At 36.9% G+C, this 25,747-nt stretch overlaps 1 pseudogene; it reads right to left on the reverse strand.

Moving 5' to 3' along the window:
• Window positions 1–885: 885 nt before the first annotated feature.
• On the reverse strand, window positions 886–10,990 carry LOC100793006 (probable aldo-keto reductase 2; annotated as a pseudogene).
• Between the last annotated feature and the right edge of the window lie 14,757 nt (window positions 10,991–25,747).

The raw sequence follows: 25,747 nt of genomic DNA on the forward strand, positions 1-25,747 counted from the left end.
TCCATATGATTATATATATGCCAAGTCAAATCCCAATTCACTGATTATGTCACCTAAAACTAAAGTATGCAAAATATCATAGCTTATTTCCACTTCACTAGCACAGAATGTCATGTCAATGATCATCTAATTAAGGACAGAAACTAAACTTTTGGCGGACAGAATTCGAATAAAAACAGTTGTGAAAATTTAGAAATATATCTCAAAAGTTACAGATTAAGTTTTTTTTTAATCATACAGATTAAGTTGTATACTAAGCTTCAATATAATGTAACTAAAGAAATAAAGGCTAATTAAGCTTTCAAGTGACACTATTTTGAACATGTATTTTCTTTTTTTATAATAACAACAATGAGATTTGAACTTCCGATAACATGCAAACTATCCAAATTTTCTGCCATTAGACTGATTCTAGTGGATTTTCTGAATCTATATCATCTCAAGCATAATAGTATGAAACTAATAACAGTTAAGAAAAATTCAATTGTTCAGAATTTTGAAAATACAAATCTATAATCATGTATATGTTTAAACTCACTCCCACTGTACTAAAAGACTAGTATACGCAACTGAAGCAAGATTTATCACTTGAGCTATTTTCCAAGGCAATAATCACAACACTTAAGTCATGCCACAGCCTTCTCACATGCTTACCTTTGTTTATTTATACAAATACATAAACACACATGGAATCATCTACTGGAGTTCAAAACACTAGAAAAGGCATACCAACTTCTAGAAACTAGTCAAACTACAAAAGCTTACTGACAGATTTTTGTGCTTACCGGCGGATTTTGCCGTCAGTAATTAGGCTTTCTCTTGTAGTGCGAAGTTCGTTTCACATAGCAACTTGCTAAGCTACACTAGTACAAGCAAAGCACTTCATTATGAAGCTTTCCAAGAAGAAAGTGGTGAAGTATCAGATTTCTTCCAAGTAGGTGTTAGATATTAATTAGAAAAATAATAATAACAAGTTTTATGAGCCTTAAATTGTGGAAGATGAAAGTTGTAAGGTTGTGAGTTACAAAGTCTTGAATAAGCAATTATGTGAGCATTTAGTATTATTGAATAAGTAAATTATGTGAGTGGTCACTCTATTTTAGTATAAATAGGAGATCATACTCTTGTATTTGGTGTGGCAAATGAAATAAAATCTTCTTCTTCTTCCAACAAAGTGGTATCAGAGCTTGAGTTCTAGAGTGTTGAGAGAGAAACACTTTGTGAGTTGAGAGAGAAATACTTTGTGAGTTGAGAGATGGCAAGCAATGGCTTGAGTATGTTTCAATTCTCTCGTCTTACCAAAGAGAATTATGATAATTGGTGTCGTCGCATGAAAGCCTTGTTAGGTTCTCAAGATGCATGGGAGATTGTAGAGAAAGGTTATGCCCAACCTCAAAATGAGGCTATTTTGTCACCAAATGAGAAGGAGACTTTGTTGAAGTCGAAGAAGAAGGATCAACAAGCACTTACTTTCATCCATCAAGGTTTGGATGAAGCTATGTTCGAGTTGGTGTCAAATGCAACCACATCCAAAGAAGCATGGGAGATTTTGAAAACCTCCCTTGAAGGTGTTGATAAGGTAAAAAAGGTGCGCCTACAAACTCTACGTAGAGAGTTTGAATCATTGCATATGAAGGAATCTGAATCTATCTCAGATTTTGGCAACAAGGTGTTGGCTATTGTGAACCAAATGAAGCGTTATGGAGAAAATATGGAAGATGTTCGTGTGGTGGAAAAGATCATTTGCTCCTTAATCGCTAAATTTGATTATGTGGTTTGTGCTATTGAAGAGTCTAAGGATTTAGACTCAATGACCGTAGACCAATTGATGGGTTCTCTTCAAGCCTATGAAGAAAGGTTCAATAGAAGACATGATGAGCCATTGGAGCAAGTCCTCAAAGCCAAAGCTTCTTTGAAAGAAAATGGAGGAGAAAGTAGTCAAAAAGCACGTGGACGTGGAAGAGGACGTGGTCGTGGACGTGGTCATGGCCAAGGAAGAGGAGGAAGAGGAGATCGTGATAATTTTGACAATAATGAATGGAGGAGCCATCAATCCACTAGAAGTCGTGGAAGAGGAAGAGGAAGAGGTAGAAACAATTATGAAAAAGCATATGAAAGGAGGTATGATAAATCTAATGTTGAATGTTTTAATTGTCATAAATATGGCCATTACTCTTGGGAGTGTAGAAAAAATGTTGAAGAGAAGGTCAATCTTGTTGATGATAAAGAAGAAGTTGAAGAGTCAACACTACTACTATCACTTAATAATGGTGAGAAGGAAGACAAATGCTTATGGTATCTTGACAATGGAGCAAGCAATCACATGTGTGGATGCAAAGAGAAATTTGTGGAACTTGATGAGAAGGTGAAAGGAAATGTTTCTTTTGGAGATTCTTCCAAGGTGCAAATCCAAGGAAAAGGTACCATTTTAATTTCTTTAAAAGATGGTGCTCACAAATTAATCACGGATGTTTACTATGTTCCTAAACTAAAAAGCAATATTTTGAGTTTGGGACAACTTGTTGAAAAGGGGTATGAAATTCATATGAAAGATTGTTGTTTATGGCTTCGAGATAAAAATTCTAATTTGATTGCCAAGGTGTTTATGTCAAGAAATAGAATGTTCGCTTTGAACATTAAAACCAATGAAGAAAAATGTTTGAAGGCTAGCATAAAAGATGAATCATGGTGTTGGCATATGAGATTTGGGCACTTGAATTTTGGAGCACTAAAATCCTTAGGAGAGGAGAAGATGGTGAAAGGGATGCCTCAAATCAACCATCCTAATCAATTGTGTGAAGCATGTCTCCTTGGAAAGCATGCAAGAAGGAGTTTTCCAAAAGAAGCTAATTCAAGAGCAAAGGAGCCTCTCCAACTTGTTTACACCGATGTGTATGGCCCAATCAATCCTCCTTCATGTGGTAACAATAAATATTTCTTGCTTTTTATTGATGATTATAGTAGAAAAACTTGGGTTTATTTTCTAAAGCAAAAATCTGAGGCATTTGTAGCTTTTAAAAATTTTAAAGCTCTTGTGGAAAAGGAGAATGGTTATGTAATCAAAGCTCTAAGATCCGATAGAGGTGGCGAATTCACATCAAAAGAATTTAATGAATTTTGTGAAAAATATGGGATTCGTCGCCCTCTAACGGTTCCTAGATCTCCACAACAAAATGGGGTAGCGGAGAGAAAAAATAGAACTATTCTTAATATGACTAGATGTATGTTGAAGGCTAAAAATATGCCAAAGGAATTTTGGGCCGAAGCTGTTGCATGTGCCGTTTATTTGTCCAATCGCTCCCCAACAAAGAATGTCAAAGATCAAACACCACAAGAAGCATGGAGTGGAGTGAAGCCAAGAGTTGATCACTTGAGAGTATTTGGGAGCATTGCATATGCTCATGTACCCGACCAAGGAAGACTCAAGCTTGATGATCGGAGTGAGAAACATGTGTTCATTGGCTATGATGCAAGCTCAAAAGGCTACAAATTGTACAATCCAAACAATGGAAAGACAATTGTGAGCCGAGATGTCGAGTTCTATGAAGAAGGCACATGGAATTGGGAGGAGAAAGAAGACACTTATGATTTTTTCCCGTACTTTGAAGAAATAGATGAAGAAGCCTTGACTCCAAATGATTCAACTCCAGAACTTTCACCAACTCCTTCAACCAATGAAGCCTCATCATCTTCCGAAGGGAGTTCAAGTGAAAGGCCAAGAAGAATGAGAAATATTCAAGAATTATATGATGAAACTGAAGTTATAAATGATTTGTTTTGTCTTTTTGTTGACAGTGAACCCTTAAACTTTGATGAAGCAATGAAAGACAAAAGGTGGAGACAAGCCATGGAAGAAGAAATCAAAGCCATTGAGAAGAACAACACTTGGGAGTTATCAAGCCTTCCCAAAGGTCATGAAGCAATTGGAGTCAAATGGGTGTTCAAAATCAAGAAGAATGCAAAAGGAGAGGTTGAGAGACACAAAGCAAGACTTGTAGCTAAAGGTTATAAGTAACAATATGGAGTTGATTATGATGAAGTGTTTGCACCGGTTGCCCGCATGGAAACCATTCGTCTTCTTATTTCCTTGGCAGCTCAAATGAAGTGGAGAATTTTTCAGCTTGATGTAAAATCGGCATTTCTAAATGGCTATCTTGAAGAAAATGTCTATGTTGAACAACCAATGGGTTTTGTCATCGAAGGTCAAGAAGGAAAAGTCTTGAAATTGAACAAGGCGTTGTATGGTCTAAAGCAAGCACCGAGGGCATGGAATACTCGCATTGACAAGTACTTTCAAGACAATGGGTTTGTTCGTTGTCAAAATGAGTATGCTCTTTATGTTAAAAATTTTAATAATGGTGATGTCTTATTTATTTGTCTTTATGTGGATGACCTTATCTTTACCGGCAATAACCCAAATTTGTTTGAAGACTTCAAGGAGTCCATGTCTCGTGAATTTGATATGACAGATATGGGACTCATGTCATATTACTTGGGAATGGAAGTGAAGCAAACGGAGAATGGTATCTTTGTCTCACAAGAAAGGTACACAAAAGAAGTGTTGAAGAAATTTAATATGCTTGATTGCAATCCCGTGAACACACCTATGGAAGGTGGCTTGAAGTTATCAAAGTTTGATGAAGGAGAGAAGGTAGACTCCACGATCTTCAAGAGTCTTGTGGGGAGTTTAAGGTATCTAACCAATACAAGGCCCGATATTCTATATGCGGTGGGAGTTGTGTGTCGCTTTATGGAGGCTCCTACCTCTCCTCATCTAAAAGCCGCAAAAAGAATTCTTCGTTACTTGAAAGGTACAATTGATTTTGGATTGTTTTATTCTCCCTCCAATAACTATAAGCTTGTGGGATTTTGTGATAGTGATTTTGCCGGAGATGTTGATGATAGAAAAAGTACTACCGGATTTGTATTTTTTATGGGTGATTGTGTTTTTACATGGAGTTCTAAGAAGCAAGGCATTGTGACACTTTCTACTTGTGAAGCCGAGTATGTAGCTGCAACTTCTTGCACATGTCATGCCATTTGGCTAAGAAGATTGTTGGAGGAACTTCAGTTGTTGCAAAAGGAAAGCACAAAGATCTATGTTGATAATAGATCTGCACAAGAGCTTGCCAAGAATCCGGTGTTCCATGAATGAAGTAAGCATATAGATACAAGGTATCATTTCATTAGAGAGTGCATTACCAAGAAAGAAGTAGAATTGACTCATGTGAAAACTCAAGATCAAGTTGCGGATATTTTCACCAAGCCTCTAAAATTTGAAGATTTTCGAAGATTGCGAGCAAGACTTGGTGTGCAGAAGAATTTTCCAATTAAGGGAGGATGTTAGATATTAATTAGAAAAATAATAATAACAAGTTTTATGAGCCTTAAATTGTGGAAGATGAAAGTTGTAAGGTTGTGAGTTACAAAGTCTTGAATAAGCAATTATGTGAGCATTTAGTATTCTTGAATAAGCAAATTATGTGAGTAGTCACTCTATTTTAATATAAATAGGGGATCATACTCTTGTATTTTGTGTGGCAAATGAAATAAAATCTTCTTCTTCTTCCAACAGTAGGTACCTCATAACCGTATCTATCACCCTTGACAGCATTTGCACCAGCAAAGGACTCAAGTTCTGTCATTTCTTCTGGTGTTAGTTGGACAGACTAAGCCTCAATGTTTTCCCTACCAGGTATTAATTGGGCACACATCTTCTCCTTGGTGATGAACTCAGGCCAATGCAAGTTGAGATGGGGTACATCCCTTTTTAGCAGCCAGTTCATTAACCCTCGCAAATTTAGTATTATTCTGGTCTGCATTTTCAGGCTTGAATCTAGGCAGAGACTGCAATAGATTTAAACACACATAAAGTTTAGGTATCAATGTAGAATTGTAGATTGTAACAGGTAGGGAAAATCCTAAAACCAGGATCTAAGGAAGCACCATGTATGTTATTAAATCATATGTTTATTTATTTATTTTTTTACTTTTTTCAGTTAGTGAACATGATTGTTGTATAATGAAGATTTATCTAATGTAGATCACTGCAGACAATAACGATGAATGATTCAACAGTGATATTAACAGAGATATTTGAATCATTAATGTTAGGATTAATTAAAATTGAAAATTCTAAAGCGCTAAGGTTAGAAGTAGATGTCACGACTGCGACATTCAAGGGCCTTGAAATAATCCAAGGGTCCAAAAGCAGTCTAGGAGATTTTGGTTATGAAAATGAACAAGTAATTGACATGAATTTCAGAACTTCTGTAGTAGCATGCTTTCCACAAACCTTCCGGTAATCATCCTGTGCCAAATTCTCAAGCAGCTTTGCTCCTTATGAATTCTTGCCCAAGAGGAATATATCCAAAAATTCCAACACCAAGTTCCCTGAGAAGTAAAAATTAAAAGTCATAAAGTTATGTTGTTCATGGTTGTTGACTGGTGCGGAAGGCCTTTGCCTCTTCTGATTGTATATTAAATCACACCTGCAAGTTGGATGAACTGCATATGTGCTCTTCTGATTGTTGAAGCTGAGGCCTCGGATAGACCAGTATATTTTCTTTTGCCCTCTTCAATAAGTTTTTTAAGCTCGATCCCCAATACAAAAGCCAGGGGAAAACTTGGAAGTCATCATATGTTTCTTTTTGTAAATGTGAAAAAATGGTTATTTCTGAGGCGCGTGCTCCGATGAACAAGTTTATTTCTTTGTGTTTGATACACAGAAAAATAACCGGATATCACAAGCCTTTCTGGTATTTTTAGTTTTTTAATATTCTGAATATTTTATTTAATTCAACGGACAATGACACATTATGTTATTAATGAATTTAAAAGACAATATTATTCTTGATGAAAGTTACACATAGCATATTTCCATCGTCGTGGTCACTCCTTTCCAGATTTCTGATGCTTTGGTTCCTCTCTAGATGTTTATAGCCTAAGGAATTTTTTCCATACAAGCATATATTTAACTGATCTAGTCAAATACGTAACAAAAATCATAGAGAATGAGTGGAACCGTGACTTCAATAGGCACACGAGTATCAGTACCATGCTGGTAATAGAGATCAACAATGCAATTGATGTCAACTCTCTTCAAGCAGTTCTCACGTACGTTGGATTACCACGGATATGATCTCCCTTTTCCCTTCACCAAAGCTGAGCCCAAATAATTGGTAGCCAATTCCACCTTCTCTTTCACCCCTCCCTTCAGAGCCTGCCACATAAAAATATGCACGCACTCTTCATATCATATATCTTATCATCATATCTCATTTCATATTACATGCATGCTCAAAGTAAAGGATCAATGTTCCAGACTAGCAATATACAACAACAACAACAACAACAACAACGCCTTATCCCACTAGGTGGGGTCGGCTACATGGATCAACTTCCGCCATAATGTTCTATCAAGTACCATACTTCTATCCAAATCATTAAGTTCGAGATCCTTTTTGATAACCTCTCTTATAGTCTTTTTGCGTCTTCCTCTGCCTCGAATTGTTTGCCTTCTCTCCATCTGGTCTACTCTCCTCACTACAGAGTCTACCGGTCTTCTCTCTACATGCCCAAACCACCTAAGTCTATTTTCCACCATCTTCTCTACAATAGGCGCTACTCCAACCCTCTCTCTAATAGCTTCGTTTCTAATTTTATCCTGTCGAGTCTTACCACACATCCACCGCAACATCCTCATCTCCGCTACATCTACTTTATTCTCATGTTGGCTCTTGACCGTCCAACATTCTGTTCCGTACAAAATCGCCGGTCTTACCGCAGTCCGATAAAACTTTCCCTTTAGCTTGATCGGTACCTTTGCATCACATAACACCCTCGATGCTTTTCTCCATTTCATCCATCCTGCTTGAATGCGATGATTCACATCCCCTTCAATTTCTCCATCATCCTGTATTACAGACCCAAGATATTTAAACCGTGTGACTTGAGGGATAATATGGTCTCCTATTTTCACCTCTGAGTTAGAAACCCTCCTTCTTTTGTTGAACTTACATTCCATATACTTCGATTTGCTTCTGATTAGGCGAAAACCATGTGTTTCTAGAGCTCGTCTCCAAGTTTCCAACCTCTCATTCAACTCCTCCCTCGACTCTCCAAGGAGGACTATGTCATCTGCAAAAAGCATGCATCTCGGCGCTATCTCTTGGATTTGTTCCGTGAGGACATCCAGAATTAAGGTAAAAAGGTAGGGGCTAAGGGTTGACCCTTGATGCAAACCAATTGTGATGGGAAAATCGTCTGACTCTCCACCCTGTGTCCTAACACTAGTCGATACCCTATCATACATATCTTGGATAGCTCGAATATATGCAACCCTAACCCCTTTCTTCTCTAGAGCTTTCCACAAAATCTCTCTAGGCACTCTATCATACGCTTTCTCCAAGTCAATAAAAATCAAGTGCAAGTCTTGTTGGTCCATGCGATATTGCTCCATCACCCGCCGTAATAAATAGATCGCTTCCATGGTCGACCTTCCCGGCATGAAACCAAATTGATTCTCAGTAACTTGAGTCTCCTTTCTTAATCTCCGTTCGATCACTCTTTCCCGTAATTTCATGGTATGACTCATGAGCTTGATTCCCCTATAATTTGCACAATTTTGTATATCCCCCTTGTTCTTATAGATTGGCACTAACGTGCTTCTCCTCCATTCCTCCGGCATGCGTTTTGACCTCATAATTTCATTAAAGAGTTTGGTGAGCCACTCAAGACCTCTATCTCCAAGAGTTTTCCACACTTCAATAGGTATGTTGTCTGGCCCCACCGCCTTACCGTTACTCATTCTTTTTAACGCTTCCTTTACTTCCTGTTTCTGAATCCGACGATAGTACTTATAGTTCCGGTCCTCTTCTCTTGTGTCTAGACTGCTAGAGTCATATCCATATCCATCATTAAATAAGTTGTGGAAATACGCCTTCCACCTTTCCTTGATATCTTTTTCATGCACTAAGACTTTGCTTTCTTCATCCTTAACACACTTTACTTGATCCAAATCTCTAGTCTTCCTCTCTCTACCCTTAGCAAGCCTATATATAGACCTTTCTCCGTCCCTGGTTCCTAGAGCTTGGTATAGTCCGTCAAAAGCTTGGGCTCTTGCCTCACTCACCGCCTTTTTGGTTTCATTTCTAGCTATCTTATACTTATCCCAAGTTTCAGAATTTCTACACCTAGACCACTCCTTGAAACACTCCTTTTTTACTCTAACTTTGCTCTGAACACTTTCATTCCACCACCACGATTCTTTACCCCTAGGTCCAAAACCTCTAGATTCACCCAACGTCTCTCTAGCCACTTTAATAATCTCTTGGGACATCTTGTTCCACATATCATTTGCACTTCCTTGTGATTGTCCACACCATCCCTCCCATATCTTTTGTTGGAAAATTCCTTGTTTCTCACCCTTCAAGTGCCACCATTTGATCCTTGGTGCTACCATAGGACTTCTTCTCTTTGCCCTATCTCTAATTCTTACATCCATGACCAAAACTCTATGTTGGGTAGTCAAGCTCTCTCCCGGGATAACTTTACAGTTCAAGCAATACTTCCTATCAGACTTCCTGATAAGGAAGAAAACTATCTGAGAACATGTCCCTCCACTTTTGTAAATGATAAGATGTTCCGCTCTTTTCTTAAACCATGTATTGGCTATAGAAAGATCCAAAGCCTCCGAAAACTCCAAGATGGATTTACCCTCCCCATTCATCTCCCCTAGGCCAAAACCCCCATGCACCCCCTCAAAACCTCTAGCCACGCTACCTACATGTCCATTGAGATCCCCTCCTAAGAAAACTTTCTCTCCTTGGGGTATATCCTGAAGTACCCCTTCTAGATCCTCCCAAAATTTTACCTTAAAGTGTTCTGCTAACCCAACCTGAGGTGCATACCCACTAATAACATTAAAGGTGTCCTGTCCCACTACCAATTTTAAGGCTATGATACAATCTCCTACTCTTCTTACATCCACGACATCCTTCTTCCACTCCTTGTCCACAATAATCCCTACCCCATTTCTCAATCTGATTTTTCCCGTATACCACAGCTTAAATCCTGAGTTGTCTAATTCTTTCGCTTTTTCACCTGTCCACTTAGTTTCTTGTAGGCACATAAAATTGATCTTCCTCCTCACCATAACATCCACTATTTCCATAGATTTTCCAGTAAGTGTGCCTATATTCCATGTACCAAAGCGAATCCTCCTGTCATGAACTAGCTTCTTTACCCACACCCGTTCACGAAAATGTGGGAACCCTTGCTTACTTTTCACTACATCCGGGCGGCGATGCAGCGGCCCTTGCTCTTTTGACACTGTACTCGAGCCATACAGCGTGTTGCTTCCGAGCAACGACCTAGCATTCACATTATTACGTAATTGATCCATGTCATAGAGATTCGACAAAGTTTTACGTTGGCCGTCGAAAGCCTAACACAACCCTCTCCTTTTATCCAGGCTTGGGACCGGCTAAGAATAGCAAAGCTAACCTAGGCAGGATTCCAGACTAGCAATATGATAAAAAAAAAAATTATAGATCATATACTCAAGGTTTTAAAAAACGGTCTCTGACCCTAATTTGGACTGCAACATCAAGATTTTTTAAATGTTTGTGACTGTAATTCAGTGGGCAGTGCGTATTTGTTTGCGATTTATCATGATATTTACAAACATGACGAAATTGCAATGTGACCGTAATCAATATTTAAAACCTTGACTACAGTCATAATAGAGTATACATGTGGACATATCAAACAAGACAAAGAAAAGAATTAATGAAAAGAGTGAGAACCTTTCCTAGAAGGACTTCGTTGGTATGAGGGCCATAGATGTCAGAGGTGTCAAGAAATGTGACACCGCATTCGACTGCTTGGTGGATAAGATCAATCATATCAGGGTTCAGGCTTAGGAGGAACATAGAAGAATGATCGACATGCCCATGCACCCAAGTCCCTGCATAGACACTCTCGCCATTCTTCTCAAGCTTCCACATCCACGTACAACACAGATATTCCACTACTACATGCTTGATGGATTAATTAAACTATACAATAATTTCTCTATACCACAGAGAGTGATCTTGCAAAAGAGGCAGAATTCAAAGTAGAAATATAAAGTTCATTAAATTATTAAAAAAAATTACGAGTTTGATCTTTTTTGTTAACAAAAACTAATAATTATTAATATTTATTGATAAAAAAAAGTGATTACACCACTTTGTTCTCAACAACTAAGTTTTCTTATATTATTTTACTTTTAACGTAGGCATTAAGTGGTGCGACCGGCATTTGTTTTTACTTGACCATTGAGTTTTCTTAAGTGATTACACGGTGATCATTGGTACCAGAACTTGAGAGTCCGGTGATAGTGAGGAAAAAAAAACGTGAGTGTGTGAGGAACGAGAACGTTCTTACTGTGTTTTAAAAAAAAATAGATACACTTTTGAAAGAGAGATGGCTTCCACATCTATAATTTTGTTTGGTCTGATCCCAAGTTAGATGTGAAGAAGTTAAATTTTAATTATTGGAAAATGTTGATGGTCACACATTTAAGAGCTCATAACATTTGGAGCTTTATTGAACCGGAATTAGCACAAGTAACTGATGATACCGCTCGAAAGAAAGTCCAATTAACACCGTTACAGATTCATCAAGGAGTGGGTTATTCAATTGTCAAAACTGCAAAAGAAGTGAGATATTTTGAAAGTGTCAAAATCTGATGGAATGGAAGTACACTTACATGCTATTACCCTAGTGACCATTATTTTGAACACTAAACCGACCGATTCAATCGGTTGAACTGGAAAAAACCTAATAAGTAATGATTGATCCGTTAATTCGAAAAAATCAAGTGTTTTTGGTCAAATTAATCCAAAATTGCTGACAACCAGTATAAAACCAATGTAGAGAAATCAGTTTGAACCAATATTTTTTAAAAAAATTATATTTGTTGAAAACTGATAATGAGGCAATCTCACAGGGAAGAAGAAGAAGGAAAGAAAGAGAACTTTTCTTGTACAAATTCAAAAAAAAATCAGATCACTATTCTCATACTCAGTTGTTCTGTATATTACACAGTACTACAACAAGCTATATATGGTTCTTCCTCTAATTTTGTTATAACTACCACTAACTAACATACAAGTGATAGAACTAACTAACTAATCATCTGAATTATCTTTTTATCTAACACTCCTCCTAAATTTAGATTTCATTTGAGCTTCTAAGTCCCATCTTTCTCCTCAGATCTTCAAACCTCTCCTTCTTCAAAGGTTTTGTCAAAATGTCTGCAAGTTGATCTGCAGATCTGCAAAAATCCAACCTCAGTCTTCCATTGTACACTTGATCTCTTAAGTAGTGAAATCTAATTTCAATGTGCTTGCTCCTTCCATGAGCAACAGGATTCTTTGCAAGGCTTATAGCAGACTTGTTATCTACCATCAACAGCATTCCATTCTCAGATTTTACCTTCAACTCATTCAGCAAAGCTTCTAACCATATTGCTTGACAAGCATTCATGCTAGCAGCTATGTATTCAACCTCACATGACGATAAGGCCACCACAGATTGCTTCTTTGAACACCAACTGATAGTTGCATTTCCTAGCTGAAACAAATACCCTGTGGTACTCTTTCTATCAGTTTTATCCCCACACCAATCAGCATCTGAAAAGCCAATCATCTCACAGGAATTGCTACTCAAGTTTGTAGGAAACAGCAAACCAAAACCAATAGTCCCTTTTAAGTACCTCAGTAGCCTTTTCACTGCATTCAAATGACCTTGGTGTGGTGCTTTCAAAAATCTACTCACCAAGCCAACTCCATATGCTACATCTGGTCTGGTATTGCATATATACCTCAAGGAGCCAACCATTTGTCTGAACACAGTCTTATCCACCAATTTTTCAAACCCTGATTGATCTAGCACAGCACTAGTTTCAACAAGAGTTAAAACTGAGTTGCAGTCAAGCATCTGAAACCTCTTTAGGACATCAATTGTGTATTTGCTTTGGTGCATAAAAATTCCAGCCTTTGTCCTCTTGAACTATATGCCCAGAAAATATGATAATTCTCCAAGATCTGACATTTCGAACTTAGACTTCATCTCTTGCTTGAATGTCGAGATAGCACTGCAATCCTTTCCTGTTATCAGTAAATCATCCACATATAAACACACTATGAGGATATCTGAAAGACTTTCTCCTTTAACATACACACCATATTCAGTAGTGCATTTCATGAATCCAATTTGCAAGAGAAAGGTGTCTATTCTCTTGTTCCAAGCTCTGGGAGCCTGTTTCAGACCATACAAGGCCTTATGAAGCTTGTACGCCTCTGTTTCTCTACCTTTCATCACAAACCCGGGTGGTTGAGTGACAAAAACTACTTCTTCTAGTGAGCCGTTAAGAAATGCAGATATTACATCCATTTGGTGTACTTCCCATCAATTGTAGCTAGCCATTGCTATTACAAGTCTCATTGTTTCCAACCTAGCAACAAGGGCAAATACTTCATCATAATCCAGACCTTGCTTCTGCAGAAATCCCTTTGCAACCAGTCTGGCTTTGAACTTTGTTACTTCTCCTCTAGGATTCAACATAGTTTTGTAGACCTATTTTACTGCTATGGCTTTCTTTCTTGTTGGTAGCTTTGTGAGACTCCATGTCTTGTTTCTCTCAATAGACCTCAGCTCTTCTTCCATTGCTTCAACCCAATGTAAGTGCTTCAAAGCTTCTTCCACACCAATAGGTTCCATCTCAACAAGTAAGGCCATATGGACAAAGTCACCATCAGTTGTAATCGAGGAATCTGGGAATATCTCATAGTCATCCAGCCTTGCAGGGGCTTGTCTATTTCTCTGAGGTCTCGCTGATATGAACTCTCATGGCACAAGAGCTGACTTAGGATCGTCTATGATTAAACCTTGATGGAAAATGCGGAAATTGATTAAGGAAAGGATGGAAAATAAGGTGGTTAATTTCGTGGGTCTTAATAAGGTGGTTCTTGGCATAAAATGGATGAATGGGATGGTAAAATGTAGGTTAAGTGGTGGTTGGACAGAAATATAGAAATGGCAATAACTGAAGCTACAGGGCTCCAAATGAGGTGATTCCAAAACAAGGTGAAAGGTCTCATTTTGAAATTCAATTTAGGCTCAAGAATCACTTAATTTGAGTGCCTGAAACGGGAGTTATGGCCACAAGATAATTCTGGGCAGAGGTGGATTTTCTGGAATTGTGGTTTGAAAGAACAAGGGTGAAGATGAAAGGAAGGAAAGAATCACTCTTTCCAGCGAGAGCAACACACAAAGGTTGTGAAAGTCCTTTGATACAGCTAGGGTATTCTTGAATCACTCAAGAATTTAGGAGAATCACTCTCACTAAGATAAAAGAGATAAACTCTAATTTTCTGAATAAAACTCAACTTGTGTTTATTGATAAAATGGTTCAGCTTATATAGAAGCTTTACAGCAAATTTTAGTAATGACCCACTAACCTAGAATTAAAATAACTTAATGCCATTAACCTAGGGAATTAAAAAAAACTTAATGGCTGAGTGTAACTGAAATTGTGGCAACCAAAAGTCACCCCCAACAGCCAACAAGTCAGCCACCATTTGGTCTCCCAAAAGGTTGATGTCTAGGTTGCCAATTGGGCCCTTATTACAACTTGAACTAAACCTAACTAAAGCCCTTTTAGTTGATTAACCCAAAACATATTTTTGGTCAGCCAACTTTACAAGGATTGGGCCATTATTTAGACAAACTAAACACTCTAAAATTGAAACAAAGTGGTGTCATTTAGTCCTCCTCCATTTGGGCCATGATACAACTCACAACCTTGGACTTTTCTCCTTGAAACTTGGGCTTGTATTCAAATAGTATGGACAGCACTTGTTGAAGAGCTTCCTTGGCTTTCCTTACTCTAGCCCTTGTCATAGGTCCTCCAAGTCCTTCAAGGGGATCCTTGCCCTTGCTCTTGGTCATGTCCTCATCATTCTCTCCCTCTTGAGAAGGATTTGTCCACAAATCGGATTCTCCATCTGCATCAAAAAGAGATAAATCAGAGACATTGAAGGTGGAACTAACATTATACTCACCGGGCAGCTCAACTTTGTAAGCATTGTCATTGATTCTTTCAAGCACTTGAAATGGTCCATCTCCCCTTGGTTGAAGCTTTGATTTCCTTTGTTCCAGAAACCTTTCTTTTCTCATGTGCACCCAAACCCAATCTCCGGGTTCGAAGACAACCTTCTTTCTCCCTTTGTTGGCTTGTTTAGCATAGCTTTTATTTTTCCTCTCAATTTGATCTTTGACTCTCTCATGAAGCTTCTTCACATAGTCCGCCTTTGCTTGACCTTCTTTATGCTTAAAAACAGAAACATTAGGGATAGGCAAAAGATCAAGAGGAGTTAGTGGGTTAAAACCATAAACAACTTCAAAAGGAGAACAATTAGTGGTGCTATGAACAGCTCTATTGTAAGCAAATTCAACATGGGGTAAACAAGCTTCCCAAGTTTTTAAGTTCTTCCTCAAAACTGTCCTAGGCAAAGTTCCCAAAGTCCTATTAACAACTTTCGTTTGCCCATCGGTTTGTGGGTGACAAGTGGTTGAAAACAACAATTTAGTGCCCAACTTGCTCCACAAAGTCCTCCAAAAATTACTTAGGAACTTAGAGTCCCTATCACTAACAATGCTCCTTGGCAAACCATGGAGTCTCACAATCTCCTTGAAAAACAAATCAGCCACATGGGAAGCATCATTAACTTTTTTACATGGAATAAAATGAGCCATTTTAGAAAACCTATCAACAACCACAAAAATGGAATCTCTACCATTGCTTGTTTTTGGCAGCCCCAAAACAAAATCCATGGATAAATCAATCCAAGGATACTCCGGAATTGGCAATGGAGTATACAATCCATGAGGCTTTACCTTAGATTTTGCCTTTTTACATACAATGCAATGTTCACAAAATTTCTGCACATCCTTTTTCATATGAGGCCAATAAAAATGTTCTTGTAATGTTTCTAGAGTCTTTTGGACCCCAAAATGCCCCATTAAACCTCCTTCATGTGCTTCACAAACAAGCAGATTTCTAGTAGAACATTTAGGCACACACAATTTGTTTTCTTTGAAAAGAAAGCCTTCATGTCTAAAGAAACCATTTTCTGAAAATTTTTCATAATTTTCAAAAATTTCTCCAAAAGTTTCATCATTTTCATACATGCTTTTCAAACATTCAAGACCAATCAATTTTGTTTCAAGCATAGAAAGTAATGCATGACGCCGAGAAAAAGCATCGGCTACAATATTACCTTTTCCCTTTTTATGTTTGATAACATAAGGGAATTGCTCTAGGAATTCCACCCACTTCGCATGCCTTTTGTTAAGCTTGCCTTGCCCCTTGATATATTTGAGGGACTCATGGTCACTATGAATGACAAATTCCTTGGGATAAAGGTAGTGTTGCCATGTTTTCAAAGCCCGTACTAAGGCATACAACTCCTTATCATAAGTTGAATAGTTAAGGGTGGGACCACTTAACTTTTCACTAAAATAAGCAATTGGATGGCCTTCTTGCATCAACACAGCCCCAATCCCAACATTTGAAGCATCACACTCAATTTCAAAAGATTTTTGAAAGTTTGGCAACGCAAGTATGGGGGCATTAGTTAGCTTTTGCTTAAGAACATTGAAAGCTTCTTCTAGTTTCTCTCCCCATTTGAAACCAACATTTTTCTTGAGCACTTCATTGAGAGGTGCTGCCAATGTGCTAAAATCCTTCACAAATCGTCTATAAAAACTTGCTAAGCCATGAAAACTCCTCACCTCGGTCACAGACTTAGGTGTAGGCCATTCTTGAATAGCCCTAACCTTCTCCTCATCAACTTGCACTCCTTTTGAACTCACAACAAAACCAAGAAACACAACATGGTTAGTACAAAAGATGCATTTTTCAAGATTGGCATACAATTGTTCTTCTCTAAGCACAGTCAAGACAGATTTTAAATGATCAATATGCAAATCAAGTGAAGTGTTATAGATAAGAATATCATCAAAGTACACCACAACGAACTTTCCTATGAACTCTCTCAAGATATGGTTCATTAGTCTCATGAAAGTGCTAGGAGCGTTAGTTAGGCCAAAAGGCATAACCAACCATTCATACAAACCATATTTTGTTTTAAAAGCAGTTTTCCATTCATCCCCTTCTCTAATCCTAATTTGATTGTATCCACTTTTTAAATCGATTTTAGAGAAGTAACATGCACCATGCAATTCATCAGCAAATCATCAAGCCTAGGTATAGGATGTCTATATTTAATGGTGATGTTATTAAGGGCTCTACAATCAGAACACATGCGCCATGTCCCATCCTTTTTAGGGACCAAAATCACTGGGACAGCACAAGGACTCATACTATCTCTTACCCAACCTTTTCTAATGAGTTCATCCACTTGTCTTTGAATCTCTTTGGTTTCTTGTGAATTACTTCTATAGGCTGGCCTATTGGGCAAAGAAGCTCCCGGAATGAGATCAATTTGATGCTCAATTCCCCTCAAAGGTGGTAGTCCACTTGGCACATTTGGTGGAAACATGTCATGAAAATCCTGCAAAAGAGTTTTAACACTAGAAGGCACTTCAGAATCATCAAAAGTGCTAGTGGTCAAAATCTGATTTTTGCAAAACAAGATATAGAGTGACTGTTTAGCACGAAACAACCTCTTGACCTCACTTTTTGTGGCTAAATAGCTCTCCCTCACTTCAAGTGTTTCACTCTTCTTTTGTTCACTCTTTTTCCTCTCAAGTGTTTCCCTCTTTTTCTCACTCTCAAATGTTTTGCTCACCTTTTCTTTTTCTCTTTTCTCTTGAAGAAGTTTTTCTCTCATTTTCTTTTGATCCTCACACACTTCTTGTGGACTCAATGGCTTGAGCACAATCTTTTTGTCTTGGTGCATGAAAGAGATCTTGTTGGTGTAACCGTCATGATTGGCTCTTTTATCAAATTGCCATGGTCTCCCCAACAGTAAGTGACTGGCCTCCATAGGAACAACATCACAAAGTACCTTATCATTGTATTTCCCAATGGAAACGTCCACTTCAACTTGCTGCCTCACTTGCACCTCCCCATCCTTACTAAGCCATTGAAGTTTGTATGGCCTAGGATGTGGTTTAGTAGCTAAATTTAGCTTTGACACTAATCTAGCACTAGCCACATTGGTGCAACTACCTCCATCAATGATCACCATGCACACCTTGCCATTGATTAAACATCTAGTGTGAAAGATGTTTTCTCTTTGGCTCTCCTCCTCATGCTTCAATTGACCACCAAGTAACCGCCTAATCATCAACAAATCTCCCTCCGGAGTCTCCTCTTCCTCTACGTACTCACTCTCCTCTTCTCTTCAACATCAGATTCACTTATATATTCTCCATCTCTAAGAACCATGGACCTTTTGTTAGGGCACTCATAAGCATAGTGTCCTAGGCCTTGGCACTTGAAACACTTCACATCTCTACTCCTTTTAGAGGGTTCCTCTTGGGACTTTGAGCGAGTTTTTGATGGGATAGGTGTGGAACTACTAGAAGTAGCAGCCCCATCTTTCTTACCTTTGTCTTTCCAACCAGAAGAATCAAAGTTGGTAAAACTCCTCTTAGCCACTCCCTTCCTTTTTAATTGTTGCTCCACTTGGATTGCTTTGTGAAGCAAATCATCCATTTCAACAAACTCCTGCAGCTCAACAATATCACGGATATCATTAGTCAAACCATTAAGAAATCGAGCCATAGTTACCTCCTCATCTTCTTCAATATTTGCTTGAATCATGAGCACATCCATTTCCTTGAAATACTCCTCAACCCCCTTGTTGCCTTGGGTTAGTTTTTGGAGCTTGAATTTCAAGTCCCTTGAGTAACTAGCCGGCACATACCGCTTCCTCATGATCTTTTTCATCTCCGTCCATGTATCAACCATTGGCTCTTCATTTCTTGCTCTCTCCTTTTGTAGCTTGTTCCACCACACAAGAGCATAGTCGGAAAACTCCGTGGCGGCAAGCTTCACCTTCTGGTCCTCCTCATAGTTGTTGCATGAGAAAACATGCTCTATTTTCATCTCCCACTCCAAGTAGGCCTCCGGATCATTCTTTCCTTTAAATGGAGGAATGTTGAGTTTAATACCATCAATTCGGTTTTGTCTAGGAACACCATCATTCCCTCTTCTCCTCCTTTCTTCTTCATTATGATCTCTATTCTCCATTTGATCCAACCTCTCATGGAGCGCATCATCTCGTTGTTTCATTAACCTCTCCAAATGTTGCATCAAAGCTTGCATTTGGAATTGCGAAAGCCCCACTCCATCATTAGGATTAGTACCTGACATCTCAAACAAACAAATCAAACGTAACAAGACAATTATAGTTGCTGTTTGAATACCTCACCCACTCAAGTGTATCACACAATTATGGCTTTTCTCTAATGAAACACTCTTGCCTTTTACCACTCTAATTCCCCTTGAGTTCTTAGGCAATTCAAGAGATTATGGCCACAACAAAGAACAATTCGCCAATATGTGTAAGGTAAGGCTAGAGAGACAAGGAAAAGGTTAACCAAGAAAAAGGCTAACAATGTTTTTAGGCACAAATGAAGGAAATAAAATTCAGAATTTAGGAATTCAAGTAACAATCCTTCATGCAACCAATATATTACCTTAAAGAGATTTTTTTTAAAGTTCTTCAAGCATGAACCATTCAGCCCAATTTTTTTTTTTAATTTTGCTTATACGAAATTCTGCTTTTTTTTTTTTAACAAAGAGATCAAAAGGCTTAACTTTTGCAATGGTTCAGCCTAAATAAAAAAAAATATGAATAAGAAGGTAATATAAATGGCAAAGAGAATAAAGAAGGATGTTACCCAATATTTCCAGCAAAGGAAGTGTTGATCCTAGAACCGGAGCTCTGATTACCAAATGATATGAACCCTCATGGCACAAGGGCTGACTTAGGATCGTCTAGGATTAAACCTTGATGGAAAATGCGGAAATTGATTAAGGAAAGGATGGAAAATAAGGTGGTTAATTTCGTGGGTCTTAATAAGGTGGTTTCTAGCATAAAATGGATGAATGGGATGGTAAAACGTAGGTTAAGTGGTGGCTGGACAGAAATATAGAAATGGCAATAACGGAAGCTACAGGGCTCCAAATGAGGTGATTCCAAAACGAGGTGAAAGGTCTCGTTTTGAAATTCAATTTAGGCTCAAGAATCACTTAATTTGAGTGTGTAAAATGGGAGTTATGGTCACGAGATAATTTTGGGCAGAGGTGGATTTTCTGGAATTGTGGTTTGAAAGAACAAGGGTGGAGATGATAGGAAGGAAAGAATCACTCTTTCTAGCGAGGGCAACACACAAAGGTTGTGAAAGTCCTTTGATACAGCCAGGGTGTTCTTGAATCACTCAAGAATTTAGGAGAATCACTCTCACTAAGATAAAAGAGATAAACTCTAATTTTCTGAATAAAACTCAACTTGTGTTTATTGATAAAATGGTTCAGCTTATATAGAAGCTTTACAACAGATTTTAGTAATGACCCACTAACCTAGAATTAAAATAACTTATTGCCATTAACCTAGGGAATTAAAAAAAACTTAATGGCTGAGTGTAACTGAAATTGTGGCAACCAAAAGTCACCCCCAACAGCCAACAAGTCAGCCACCATTTGGTCTCCCAAAAGGCTGATGCCTAGGTTGCCAATTGGGCCCTTATTACAACTTGAACTAAACCTAACTAAAGCCCTTTTAGTTGATTAACCCAAAACATATTTTTGGTCAGCCAACTTTACAAGGATTGGGCCATTATTTAGACAAACTAAACACTCTAAAATTGAAACAAAGTGGTGTCATTTAGTCCTCCTCCATTTGGGCCATGATACAACTCACAACCTTGGACTTTTCTCCTTGAAACTTGGGCTTGTATTCAAATAGTATGGACAGCACTTGTTGAAGAGCTTCCTTGGCTTCCTTGCTCTAGCCCTTGTCATAGGTCCTCCAAGTCCTTCAAGTGGATCCTTGCCCTTGCTCTTGGTCATGTCCTCATCACTCGTTGATACTGCTTCATCATGAACAACATTTTCTTCTATTCCTACATCAGTGTTTAGACCTTCAATTCTGGTTCTCAATTCAGATGTGCCCTGCTTATCACTCCAATTCCAGGATTGACCCTCATCAAACTTCAAATCTCTACTCAACACTAGTTTCTGAGTTTGAGGATTAAAAACCATGTATGCACCAGTAAATGGTAGCCAAGAAATATGAGTTTCTCACTCCTGTCATCCAATTTTCTCCTTATTGCGTCTGGAACGTGCTTATAGCAGATAGACCAAAGATTCTAAGATGGCTCACATTTGGTCTAGTGCCTGACCAGACTTCTTCTGGTGTCTTGTCTTCCAATCTCTTTATTGGACATCTATTCAGCAGATACACAGATGTTGAAACAGCCTCAGCCCATAATTTCTTTGGCAGGTTCTTTGTCTTTAGCATGCTCCTTGCCATGTTGAGGATGGTTCTATTCTCCTTTCTGCTGTGCCATTGTGCTGTGGAGTGTAGGGAGCTATAACCTCATGTTCAATCCCCTCCTTAGTGCAATAGGATTTGAATTCATTTGACATGTATTCTCCTCCACCATCTGATCTTAGCACTTTCAATTTGGACTCACATTGTTTTTCGACCAGAGTTTTCCAAATCTGAAAAGTGTCAAACACATCACTCTTCTTCTTAATAGGATAAACCACACCTTTCTAGTGAGATCATCAATGAAGGTTACAAAACATGTTTCCACCAAGAGACTCCTCCTCAAAAGGACCACACACATCAGTATACACAACTTCAAGTGGTTTAACAGTTTTTGTAGGTATGCTTGAAACAAAAGAATTTCTAGCTTGCTTGCCTATTAGGCATTCATCACATAGCTTCTCAGGAACTCTAATGTTTGGTAGGCCTGTTACTAAACCTTTTCTATTTAGTAGCTCTAAGCTTTGAAATTTAGATGGCCATACCTCTTGTGCCATAGCCAAGTTTCAATTTCTGTGGTGGACTGCATACACTTCTGATCACTAATCTGAATTTCAATTCTAAATGTTTTGTTGGCCGAGAATGGAGCTTTTAGGACACTCTTCTTGTCTTTATCAAAAACTTTCAGCATGTTGTCCTTCATCTCCATTGTATAACCCTTTTCAAGCAATTGTCCAAGGCTGAGTAAATTGCTTTCATCTTGGGAACATACAAGACATTTGAGATGCAGCTTTCTTTCCATCTTTTCTTTGAATCATCACGCTCCTATCCCTTCTGCTGTAATTGAGCTGTGATCTGCGAATTTCACTGTGCTTTGGAAGTCTCATCAAGTGTTGTGAACCACTCTCTTCTCCTGACATATGGTTTGAGCAACCAGTGTCTAGGTACCAGAATTAGCACACTGAAGATCATTTTTGGTGGTAACCATCAGCAGATAATGATCATCTTCTGTATTCTCCTCTTGTGCCAACCTTGCTTCTTCACCTTTCACATGAGAGCCTTTACTGAATCTACAATCAGCTGCAAAATGGCCAAAGTTCCTGCAGTTGTAACACTGCACCTTCTTCTTGTCGACCCATTTCTTTTTCCCTGAGAATTGGCTTCTTGGATTTGACACAGCTTTCTGTGAAGATGATCCAGAATCACCACATTTTGAATCTTCAGTCTTTCTCCACTTCTCATCACGCCACTTTCCTTTGTTCTTTTTGGATTTGTCTCCTTGCTTGTCAAACTTTCTACTTGTTTGAGCTTGTAAGGCTTGATCATTGTGCTTCTCAGGATTCCTTTCTCTTAATCTTTGCTCATGCGCTTCAAGTGAACTTTGTAGTTCTTCAAGCTTGAAGGATGTAAGATCCTTTGATTCTTCAATGGCCACCACAATGTGATCAAACTTTGATGTCATGTTCTGAGCACCTTCTCAATCACAGTTGTTCCTTAATCTGTTCTCCACAGCACTTCATCTGATTGGTGAGTGTGAGAATCTTGGTGAAATACTCAGCTACTGATTCAGTCTCCTCCATTGCAAGAAGCTCATACGTCTTCTCAATGTCTGAAGCTTTACCTTCTTTATCTTTTCTGCACCTTCATAACTCTTTATAAGAATATCCATGCTTCCTTCGAGGTTGTGGCATTTGCAATTTTCTCAAAGTTGGCATCATTTACACACTGGTGAATTAGGAATAAGGCTTTGCAGTCCTTTTTCTTCAAATCTTTGTAGGTAGATCGTTGTGCTCAGTAGCACTGGCACTGGGTTCTTGATACCCGCTCGTGACAATCTCATACACATCTTGAAAACCCAAAGAGCTTTCATCTGCACATGCCATCGATCAAATTCTTTTCACCAAGAACTGGGAGATTGTTCATCGGAACTCCATTGCTCGTCATAGCTCAAGGTTCTTCCTCTGCTCGAATTCGTCTTCCTCTGCTCGAATTCGTCTTCCTTAAAAAACATGGATTCACATAGAATCGCCTTTGATTGTTTCAATCACAGGTCCCACCTTTCACGGGTTGATTCACACAGAAACAGACCCACAAATCCTTGCTCTTGATACCACTGTTGAAAACTGATAGATAATTAGGCAATCTCACAGGGAAGAAGAAGAAGGAAAGAAAGAGAGTTTTTCTTGTACAGATTCAAAAAATCAGATCACTATTCTATACTCAGTTTTTTGTATATACTACAGCAAGCTATATATGGTTCTTCTCTAATTCTGTTATAACTACCACTAACTAACATACAAGTGATAGAACTAACTAACTAAACATCTGAATTATCTTTTTATCTAACAATATTTAATCTAAAATATTTTAAAGATAGTTAAAATACATATTTAGTCCGATATACAAATTGATATAAATTATTTATCAATTATTTTTTTTCTTATAAAATATAACTTAGTAGTTTATAATAGTTTATATTTTTTATATCTTAATTTATTTAATAATTTTCTATTATATTAATTTGTAATTTTGGCTTTTATTCATTATGTTATTTTTTTATTGTTAATTGACATTGTTCTAATTTATTAAAATTTAAAAATTTTTAAGCAAAAATTTAAACTTAAATATTATGATGTTGATTTAGATTTTTATGTTTACTTTTGAATGTTATAAGAAACTATATATGAATTGATATTTTTATCTTTGTTTTAGCGTTGCCATGCTATACTATCATATTTCTAATACTATTTTATGCATTATTAAATTATTATCATTAAAATTATTATCAGTTCAACCATAATTTAATCACACTTGAACAACCATTAAATTTTGAACCAATATTTTGACCGATTCAATGACTAATGCAATTTTAAAAATATTACTTGTGACTCAGGTTCTCGACACTTTTTCTCTTTTCTAATATAGGCTCGACACTAAATGCAGATAAAATATTCTTTTACAATAATATCATAGATAAAATTGATGATTTTATTGAACATTTATCATCAAATTAAATATGCATTTATTAAAAGAAGAATAAATCAAATATGATAATGAATATATTTATTTCTCATTAATTGAAAACTATTAAATGGTGATGACACGATAATTCATTATATTGTGTGTTGTTCATAAAATTTTGTATAGTTTATTATAAATTTTACAATAAATATTTTATCCTTTTAATTTCCTCCTCAAGAAGATCCTATGTACAATTATGTAAATAAAAGTTGTTTTGTTTTTTATTCATTCTTATTCATAAGATTTAAATTTAAAATAATATTTGTTTCTTTTTATAAAACCTAATTTATAATATTTCATGAATTAATTATTTTTAAAGTAGATATACCCCTAATTAAAAGAAAATAGAAAATGTATTAAAATATAATTAGAAGAAATATGGTATTAATGTGAAGGGTAGTTTTTAAAAAAAAGTTATAAATTTAAGATAATTTTTTTGTTATCAATTAAATTAATTATTTTTCTTAATCTTAATAAGTTAAATAATTAAGTCTTATAAATAAGAATCGAGGGAGTAATGTATAATTGTCTTAATGTTTGAAGATCATGTTAATATGAGCATTTAGGGGTAATTTAAAGCTTCTAGAAATGATTAGTTTTTATTGATAAAAATATTCTTTTATAATTTTTTATTTTGAATGTAATATATGTTTTCCTTTTTTTAATGAAAATTACCATTTTCAAAATATTTAAATCTAATATTTAAGCGTTAAAATTAATGTTATTTTGTAATAACTAATATATGCTATTTGAATGGTGTCATAATTTTATTATACTCCCTTTGTCTCAAATTTAGTTAATTACATTGATTTTAATTAAAAAAACATGACACATTAATTAAGAAAATTAGAAATTACATTTAATTACGTCAATTTCAATTAAAAAAAAATTTCAACTCATCCTTCATTGAAATTTGATATTAAGGATAAGAAATATTTATTGAGACCATCGCCTTTATTAAATGAAAGGATATCTTAGAAATAATAAAATTAGTTATAATTTTTTACATTTAAGGCAAGAAAAAACGTGTTTTTTTCTTATATTTGAAACCATAATTAAAAAATATACTCCAATTTTAGTAAATATTTATATACTTAAACATGCTGATATTTAAAAGTGTGATTTTTAACTTATTATAATTTAAAATAAAAAAATTGAGATTACTTAAGATTCACTTTCTCTTCTTTTTTTTTCGTTTCTCTTTCTTT

The sequence above is a fragment of the Glycine max genome, chromosome 10 (genome assembly GCF_000004515.6).
Source record: "Glycine max cultivar Williams 82 chromosome 10, Glycine_max_v4.0, whole genome shotgun sequence".
Lineage (NCBI taxonomy): Eukaryota > Viridiplantae > Streptophyta > Magnoliopsida > Fabales > Fabaceae > Glycine > Glycine max.